The sequence below is a fragment of the Sminthopsis crassicaudata genome, chromosome 5, assembly GCF_048593235.1.
Source record: "Sminthopsis crassicaudata isolate SCR6 chromosome 5, ASM4859323v1, whole genome shotgun sequence".
In the NCBI taxonomy this organism is placed as follows: domain Eukaryota; kingdom Metazoa; phylum Chordata; class Mammalia; order Dasyuromorphia; family Dasyuridae; genus Sminthopsis; species Sminthopsis crassicaudata.
The window spans coordinates 226,165,385-226,174,437 of NC_133621.1; positions in this window are offsets into that span (position 1 = coordinate 226,165,385).

The following is a 9,053-nucleotide window of genomic DNA, read 5'->3' on the forward strand; positions in this document are numbered from 1 at the left end:
ATCTAAGTAATTAGCAAATTAAGACAGTTTTATTCAAGATAGGAAGTCTCAGCTTCATTTTCTCAACAGTTGATGGCAAGAAAGCCTCATTGTCTTTCCCAAAGAAAACAAAACATGTTTGTCTTTATTATAGTTATGGATATGTTTGGGCAAGGATGTTTTTGTCCAAGAAAGATAAGATGAATTTTTTAAAGGTAGACATCAGTTTTCAATCTGAAGGATATTTTCAGGTTATTTTTCAGGTATGAAATTAGTGACATAGTCAAAAATCATTTATTGAATACCTTCTCTGCCAGTACTTTGTTAAGTGCTGAAGATACAAGGAAAAGTAAGAGGCAGTCCCTGCCTTCAAAAAACTCCCAGTCTAAAGAGGGAGACAAGAAGAAAACAAATACAAACAATATATGTGCTCCTTTTACTTAAGTAATTACAGAAGAAAGAATTAAGAGGGATTGGAAAGGACTTCCTGTAGAAGGTGGGATTTTCATTGGGACTTGAAGGGAAACCAGGAGGCAGACATGGGGAAGGGAAGCTCCAGACTTGGGGTGAGAATCAGAGAAAGTGCCCAAAGCTGAGGGCATGTGAGAACTACTAACATTTATCATGGAAATAGTCATTGAATCAAAGTCTTTCAAAGTCCTTTATTTAAAAAAATTCAACTTTGAAGGTTTCTTAAATGACCAGTAAAGCCTTATCATAAACCTTAGAGTACATGACATGGTGATTTGAGTACTGTGCTTAAAGTCAGGGAGATTAAGGATCCAAATCCTACCTTTGACACTTACTAGTTATGATTATGGGAAGTCATGTGATCTCTCTGAATCTCAAAAACCTTTCTAAGACTATAAATAATAAAAAAGTTGATGTCTACCTTGGTGATAGGAATTGACATACAGGGAATTCCTACACCAATCCTAAATCCCTGAAGTATATATTCCTTTACATCTGCATTATAGATCTTCTGATGTTTGGGGGAAAGTTGGAAAGAAATGAACAAAATGCCCTCCATATGCATCTTTATCTTAATGTAATTTCTGTTAGACTCTGCCTTAAGTTTAGAAAAGAAAGTCTTCATGTATTCACAGACTAGTAAAAAGTTAATTTTCTTACATTTTACTCCTCCCCATCCTCTACTATCCCACAATGCAAACATACCAGAAATGGCCTTCTGCATCTTAATTTTTAAATGGTTTTCTTCAAGATTTAGCTAAATGTCACTTTCTATAGGAAATCTCAGCCCCCCCCAGCTACTAATACCCTCCCCTCTTTGATTGTCTTCTTGTATTTGGCTATTTACCTGTTAGCATTGCCATATATATGTATGTAAAAATTCTTTGAGAAATGGCCACTATTTTTTTTCTTTGTATTCCATTGTTCAAAGTGCTTAATTATTATTATTATTCATTTGGTTTATCCACCCTGAGCCTTAGTTTCCTCATATTTTAAGAAATAAAGTTGGACCATAGGGCTTTTACTAAGACTTATGTCTACTAAAACACTGCCCTTGTAGAAAAAGGACATGCAATTATAAAAAGGTTCCACAAGAGGGAACTCTGGGAACCTTTCCCATTTTCTGCACAATCTTCTAAACTGTGTTTTTACCAGATAAATTTGATTGAAATAAAGTCATAGAATATTAGAGCTGGAGAGGACCTTTGAATTCATCTGGTCTAATATTCTCTTTTTGAAAATCTGGGGAAATTGAAACCAGAGAAACTAACTTCCCCAAAATTACACAGTTAACTAATAATATTTACAAAATGCTTGAAGGTTTGTAAAGGATTTTGTATGAATTATCTCATTTCATCATCACAAGAGCTCAGTGAAACAGATAATATAGGCATTATTATTCCCATTTTAGAGTTGAGAAAACTGAGACTTGGAAAATGACCTTTCTAGGGTTACAAAGCTAGCAAATTTCAGAGGCATAATTCATACCCAAGTCCCCCCCCCCCCCGTATTAAAGACTACTGTAAGACTATCTCCTACCCCCCTGCTCTTTCTATTTTACCCCTTTTCTCTTTCATATTCTACTGAGATCTTGACCTGGATCTAAATCAGGACTCTTGGTTTAAAAAAACAAACAAACATGTAAAGACTTGCAAAAATAATACAGAGCAAAAAGAGAACCAAGAAGATACTGTATACAATAACAGTAATTTTGTTCAAAGAGTACCTGAATGATTAAGCTATTCTGAGTAATATGATCATTCCAATCAACTATGAAGTACTTTTGAAGGAAACTGCTATCCACCTCCAGAGAAAGAACTGATATATGGAAGTAGGTATTGTATGTTCCACCAATATATATTCTAATTCACTCCCCCCCTCCCACAGGCTGGGGTTAAGTGACTTGCCCAGGGTCACCCAGCTAGGAAGTGTTAAGTGTCTGAGATCAAATTTGAACTTGGGTCCTCCTGAATTCAAGGCTGGTGCTCTATCCACTGCACCACCTAGCTGCCCCTAATTCACTTTTTTAATGTGGGAGGAGAGGAGGAGAAGACAGCTTGGAACTAAAAAAATATATAACAAACAACAAATACATAAAATTAAAAAAAAAAAGTGATGGAAAAAATGTTGATATGCAAGTTAAACTGAAAAGTGTATCATGAATAATTTTTCCCTCAGAGAGCTGGTTGTTAATATATTTATGAACACACCCTAGATTGTCTAGATATGAAATCTACATCTCCAGTCCAATCTCTGCTAAGTGTCTGTCCTATATCTCTATCTGCCTTCTAAATGAAACTATGAAGCTATGCAGCTTCCTCTAATGATGTTATCATTGCTAATACCAAAAACTATAATCCATTTACGATAAACTTAATTTAGCATTCCACTGAGTGTTTTGGAGCCTGGTATTTTTGAAAGAGTACCAGCACAAAGGTTGGGAGACTAGTCCCTATTCTGCTGGTGACTCATTGTATGACTTCTGACAGGTCCCTATATCATTCTGAGACTCGGTTTTCCCATTTGTAAAATGAAAGATTTGGACTAAGGTTCCTTCTGGTTCTATCTATGAACCCATAATTCTCCCAGTATATTTCCATAAGCTCTATTTGGTTATCCTGTTCTCATCAAAAACTCAGTGAATCTGTCTTTTTCTCCAAACTAGCTCCTAGTTGAGATGATGTACCTAAAATAAGAAGATATAGCAAGATGTTAACAATAAAAGAATTGATCAAATAGTATTTTCCCAGAACATATTTTTAATTTTATCACTTCTATTCTGATTTCCAATTTATTAATTTCAATAATTCTTAATATTCTTTTCATTGTACTTATTTTTATTGGTTTTCAATTTTTTAAAAGTTCACATTCCATTCATAAATCCTCTTTTCATATTTTACTAATATATAAACATAGAGAGATGATTTTTTTTTCTCTTGTGCACTGCCTTAGCAAATCTCAGGAATTTTGGTATGTTGTCTCATCTTGGTCTTGGAGTCCAAAAGCCTGATTTATAGTCCCATCTCTGACACTGGTAATGTGACCTTGGCCATATCACAATCTCATTAAGTTTCTGTTTCTTCAACTTTAAAATGGGGATTATAATATTTGTATTACCTGCTTCACAAAGTTGTAAGGACACTGCTTCATTAACTTAGAAATGCTGTATTAGGTATTATAGTACCCTTAAAGTGCTGTTAAGAGGCAGCCAGGTGACACAGTAGATAGGGCACAGGGCCTCAAGTCAGGAAGATATAAATTCAAATCCAGCCTCGTATACTTACTAGTTATGTGACACTAGGTAAGTCATTTAACTTCCATCTGCCTCAGTTTCTTCATCTGTAAAATAGTGACAATAATAGTGCTTATAACCATGGGTTCTTGAAAGGATCAAATGCAATAAAATTTGTAAAGTGCTAAGCATAATGTCTGGTACATAGTAAGTGCTAGCTATTATTATTATATAAGTGTGAGTTGTTGTTAAGCTATTATTTTGGGCAAATCATTTACCTTCTCTGAGCCTCAGTTTTCTTATCTGTAAAATGAGGATGATAATATTTACGTAAACATTAAGGAACCATTGTGTGAACCTTAACATACAATATGAGTGCCAATTATTGCTATCATTATTTTTGTACAACCCTGAGCTAAGTATTTAAGGGATCACAACAGTTCAAGGCATATACATAATTATAATGCCCAAATACATTAAATATAAGGTGGTTTGGGAGGGAAGTCACTAGGCCTTGACAAGAATCAACAAAAAGTTGTCACCAACAAAGTTTCTCTACTGCATAATTTTATTGAACACTATCCCAATTACACTAGGTTAATTTGCAATTATTTCAATGTACCATTGCAAGTTTTTGTATATTTTAGGCATCTGTATACCCCTCCCCCACCATTATAAGTCAGGAGCTGTGAAGATGACTTTCATATCTTCTGTATATCTATCTCTATTGTTTTTAGTGAGATGTTCAAGTGACTGATTTACTGATAACACATAGATATCTATTATGAGGAGAGCAGCCTTTGGAATAGAGTAATATGGGGGAAATATGGATGGAAAACACAAATTTCTTTTTTTTTTTTCTTTAACATTGTTCTAAATATTTATTGTTCACCAAATTGCCAAGTAGTGCATCTATTTGTGAGTGCTCCTGCTTACTATCATTCCTGTCTTTTTCTCTTTGCTTACTTCCCCTAATCTCCTCCCCTCCCCTCTCCTTTTTTTATACATTATAAAATAAAACCCTAGTTCCATTCTGGTAAACTGGCCCAGCTGCTCCTCCTGAGTTTGCCAGAAGACATCATCAATGTGTTGAAGCCTTCATCCACTGAGAATGTCAGTTGTGATCAGTCAGAGTAATTGAAGGGTAAAGCTGTTGCCACAAATCAGATGTGGAAGCTATAAATTTAGGACCACACATCATCTCACTCATCAATGGTGACAAAGAACTCCTACTGAAAATGACTAATGTTTTCGATACCCAGAATGAGCTTTTAATAATCTAAGTTAGAAAGACCTCGGTCTGATAAGTTGTACTGGATTATTTTTAAGGTTCCTTCTGACTTCAACATTTGATTAGTTTTATGATAGATTGCACCTTTAAGGCATAGGATAATGGTGCACTCCAATGTAGATAGTTCTGAAGAAAATTGAGGTGAGAAACCGAGTAGCTCACAACTTAAACATTATCTTTAAATTAGCACCACCAACAGCAAACACAGTAGTGCTGGGATGATACATTACTAAACTCAGTTAATAAGCAAACATTTTGTTTGTTTTGAATATCCAATGTTATCATACTGAGAATAGACTGATAACAATGACCTAAGCTGGAATTTGGACTTTTAATAAAGAAAAAGCAGGATAAAAAAAAAAGGACAATGAATTTGGAATCTGAAAGACCTCTGTTCAAGTCCTTGTCCCATCTGTCAATTGGTTTCTCCCATCCTAAGTTTTTCCATTTGCAAAATGGTGACAATCATTCTTGTACTACCTCAAAAGAGATAATTCATGTATATGAATGCATTTTTTTGGTTATAAATCACCAGGCAAATATAAATTAGTATAAAGTGCTTCCTCTTTCATATTAAAAAAAAGTTTGATTAGTGAAAGGAGGCAGATTAAAAAAAAAACTTGTATAAGGAAAAATGATGACATCAACCTTTTAAAAATTTTTATTTTCAAAATATACGAATATATAGTTTTCAGTATTCACCTCTGTAAAACCTTGCATTCCATTTTTTTCTCCCTCTCTTCCCCCCCCACTCCCTCTCCTAGACAGCAAGCAATCCAATATTTGCTAAATATGTGCAATTCTTTTCTTTCCTTTCTTCCTTTCTTTCTTTCTCAATTGGGGTTAAGTGACTTGCCCAGAGTCACACAGCTGGGAAGTGTTAAAATGTCTGAGGCTACATTTGAACTCAGGTCCTTCTGACTTCAGGGCTTGTCCTCTATCCACTTCACCACCTAGCTTCTCCTCCCTACTCCATTTCTATGATTGTGTGCCCACTCTCCCCCAACAAATATTATGTGCATTTGTGTCCCAGATTAATGTATGGACTGTGATATTTTTATTATTGCTACATTTGCCTTATGTTAAGGAACTATGTTACTGTGACTATTTTTGTTTTTACCTTATCATTAAGTAAATGTTTTAAGTTGAGCTAATGGTGTCATAGAGATGACTAATTTTGTATGAATTGGAAGCCTATCAGTTGGTCTTCAGGAATTACATTGTTGGAGTAGTAGGAGTATATCTGGGACACACCAAGGTTATTTTTAGAACCATGAGAGAGATTTTGAATTATCAGCAGTATGGCTCTCCGGGAACCACAGCCCTGGCACCAGGAGGACAGGTTGGTGGAGTAATTAAATGCAATTTAATAAACATTTATTAAGTGCCTATTATGTGTCAGGCACTGTGTTAAGTGCTCGGTTTACAGACAGTCCTCAGCTAGGTGGTGCCATAGTGCATAAAAGCACCTGGCTTGGAGTCGGAGAGACTTATTTTCCTGAGTTCAAATCTAACTTCAGGCTCTTACTGACTGTGTGACCTGAGCAAGCCCCATCATCCAATTTGCCTCAGTTTCTTCCTCTATTAAATGAGTTGGAGAAGGAAATGGCAAATCACTCCATATTTGTGCCAAGAAAACCCCAAATGGGGTCACAAAGAGTTAAATAAAACAATATCTTCAAGGAGCTTGCAATTTATGGTGAATGATAACACATTTAAAGGAGGCAGGAAAGAAGTGGGATTGGGAGGTAAGAGACTAGGGAATGGAGTTGGGAGGAAAAAGACCAGGTGGAATCAAAATCAGATAGAGCAGCAGATGCAAAGCAGAGTGAGCTGAAAGTTTAGTCTCTGCTCTCTAAAAAGGCTGGTTTGGGGAGGACTTTGATACTCCATTCTCCAGTCTTCAAATAAGAAGGAAGAGGATGCTGAGGGATATGGTGCCTCCCGGCCCCGAGTTAGCAGTATGGTAATGAGATTAGAAGTGAAAGACTTTATCATGGGAATAGCATCTTGTTCCACAATGTTGAAAATTGAAGGAGCTAGCCCGAGAGAAATAGTGGTCATTTTGTGCCATGATGCTTCATTAGTTTAATAAGGTAAAATTCTTCAAATATGAAAATGACATTATTGACCTTCTCTTTCACCCCATGTATAGAGAAAACATACCATTGATAGAATATTGGAGAAATTCCCTTCTGAAAAACTAAGGGCATTTTTGCAATGGCAAGAAACTGGAAACTGAGTGATTGCCCATCAATTGGAGAATGGCTGGGTAAATTGTGGTATATGAATGTTATGGAATATTATTGTTTTGTAAGAAATGACTGACAGCATGATTTCAGAAAGGCCTGGAGAGACTTACATGAACTGCTGCTGAGTGAAATGAGCAGAACCAGGAGTCATTGTACATGGCAACATCAATATTATATGATCAACTCTGATGGATGTGGCTCTCTTCAACAATGAGATGACTCAGACCACTTCCATTTGTTTATTTTGCGTCTCATTTTCATTTCTGGTTTGATTTGATTCTTTTTTGGCAAGATAATTGTATAAATATATGCATATATTGGACTCAACATATATTTCTACAATGTTTAATATATATTGGACTACTTGTCATCTAGGGGAGAGGGTGAAGGGAAGAAGGAGAAAATTGGAACACAAGATTTTGCAATGTTGAATAATTGTCCATGAATATGTTTCTCCCCCCCCCCCTGAGGCTGGGGTTAAGTGACTTGTCCAGGGTCACCCAGCTAGGAAGTGTTAAGTGTCTGAGAACAGATTTGAACTGGGGTCCTCCTGAATTCAAGGCTGGTGCTCTATCCACTGCCCCACCTAATTGCCCCCATGCATATGTTTTGAAAAATAAAAAGCTTTAATAAAGAAAAAAAAAAAAGAAAATAGGGATTTAAAAAAAAAAAAAAAAGAATGAGAAGTAAACTCAGAAGGGCTTATAAACCAAATGTGAAACTAAGTAAAAAACTTGGATTTTTTTTTTTTTTTTTGGAATGTCAAGATCCAAGGGACTGAAGTAGAACAGGCAGCCATATCTAATTTAATATTTTATTTTCCTTAAAGATATGTAAAAAATATTGCATTTGTTTTTTAAAAATTTTTGAGTTCCAAATTCTCTCCCTCCTCATCCTTCCCTCTCAACCAAGAATGAAAGCAATTTGATATAGATTATGTATGTGCAGTCATGGAATTATATTTCCATATTAATGTTGTGAAAGAAAACACAGTGGACTAATTATTTGACACAATCTGTTCTCCAAGGCCCTTGCATTTTATGGTCATAGGCCACATCCACAAGCAAGATGACAATTTTATCAAGAGGGTTGGTTGAACCAAAGGTACAACCAAAGTACATCAAGCACTACAATATGACACCACCTTCATGAAGTGCAAACCTCACAACTCTAACTTTCTTATTTCTATGATGAATGTATTCATCCTCTTCTCTCCAGAATCATCAGCCTAATTCAGGTTCTCATTGAATGTACCTGGACTATTACAATAACTTCCAAATTGGTCTCTTTCCTCTCTTAAATGAATAATGATAATACTTTGCATAAAGTGATGTGACACATGTGGCCTTTGGAAGTGATGTAATAGAAACTCCCCAAATTTTTAAGAAGCCCCAGCTACCTAGCCATGAGAATGATGTAATCCCCTTAGGAAATGACTATTAATGTGGCATAATATGTGTGACAAAAAAAAAAAAGGAAGTTAGACCTGATATCTTTATTCCTCTCAGCTATCTTTCAAGGATTTCTGGTTTGTCATCCAAAAGTCTGGGCTGCTAGCTTGCATCTGGGGCCAAATAATGAGCACTTCTTAGTTCAAGGATCTTATGGTTGAGGGACTATCCCTCCCCCTGAGTAGATACACTAAGAGCATACTTTTATCTAATAGTAACCTTTTTGACAAAAGCACTCCCACTACCATGCACTATGATATTTTTGTTCATGGATTATCATCATGCACTTGCTGAGGTAGACATATTGTGCATGACAGTTCGATCTTCCCTAGGACCCTCTTCCCTAACTCTCTAAATCCCTGACCTTATTTCTCCTT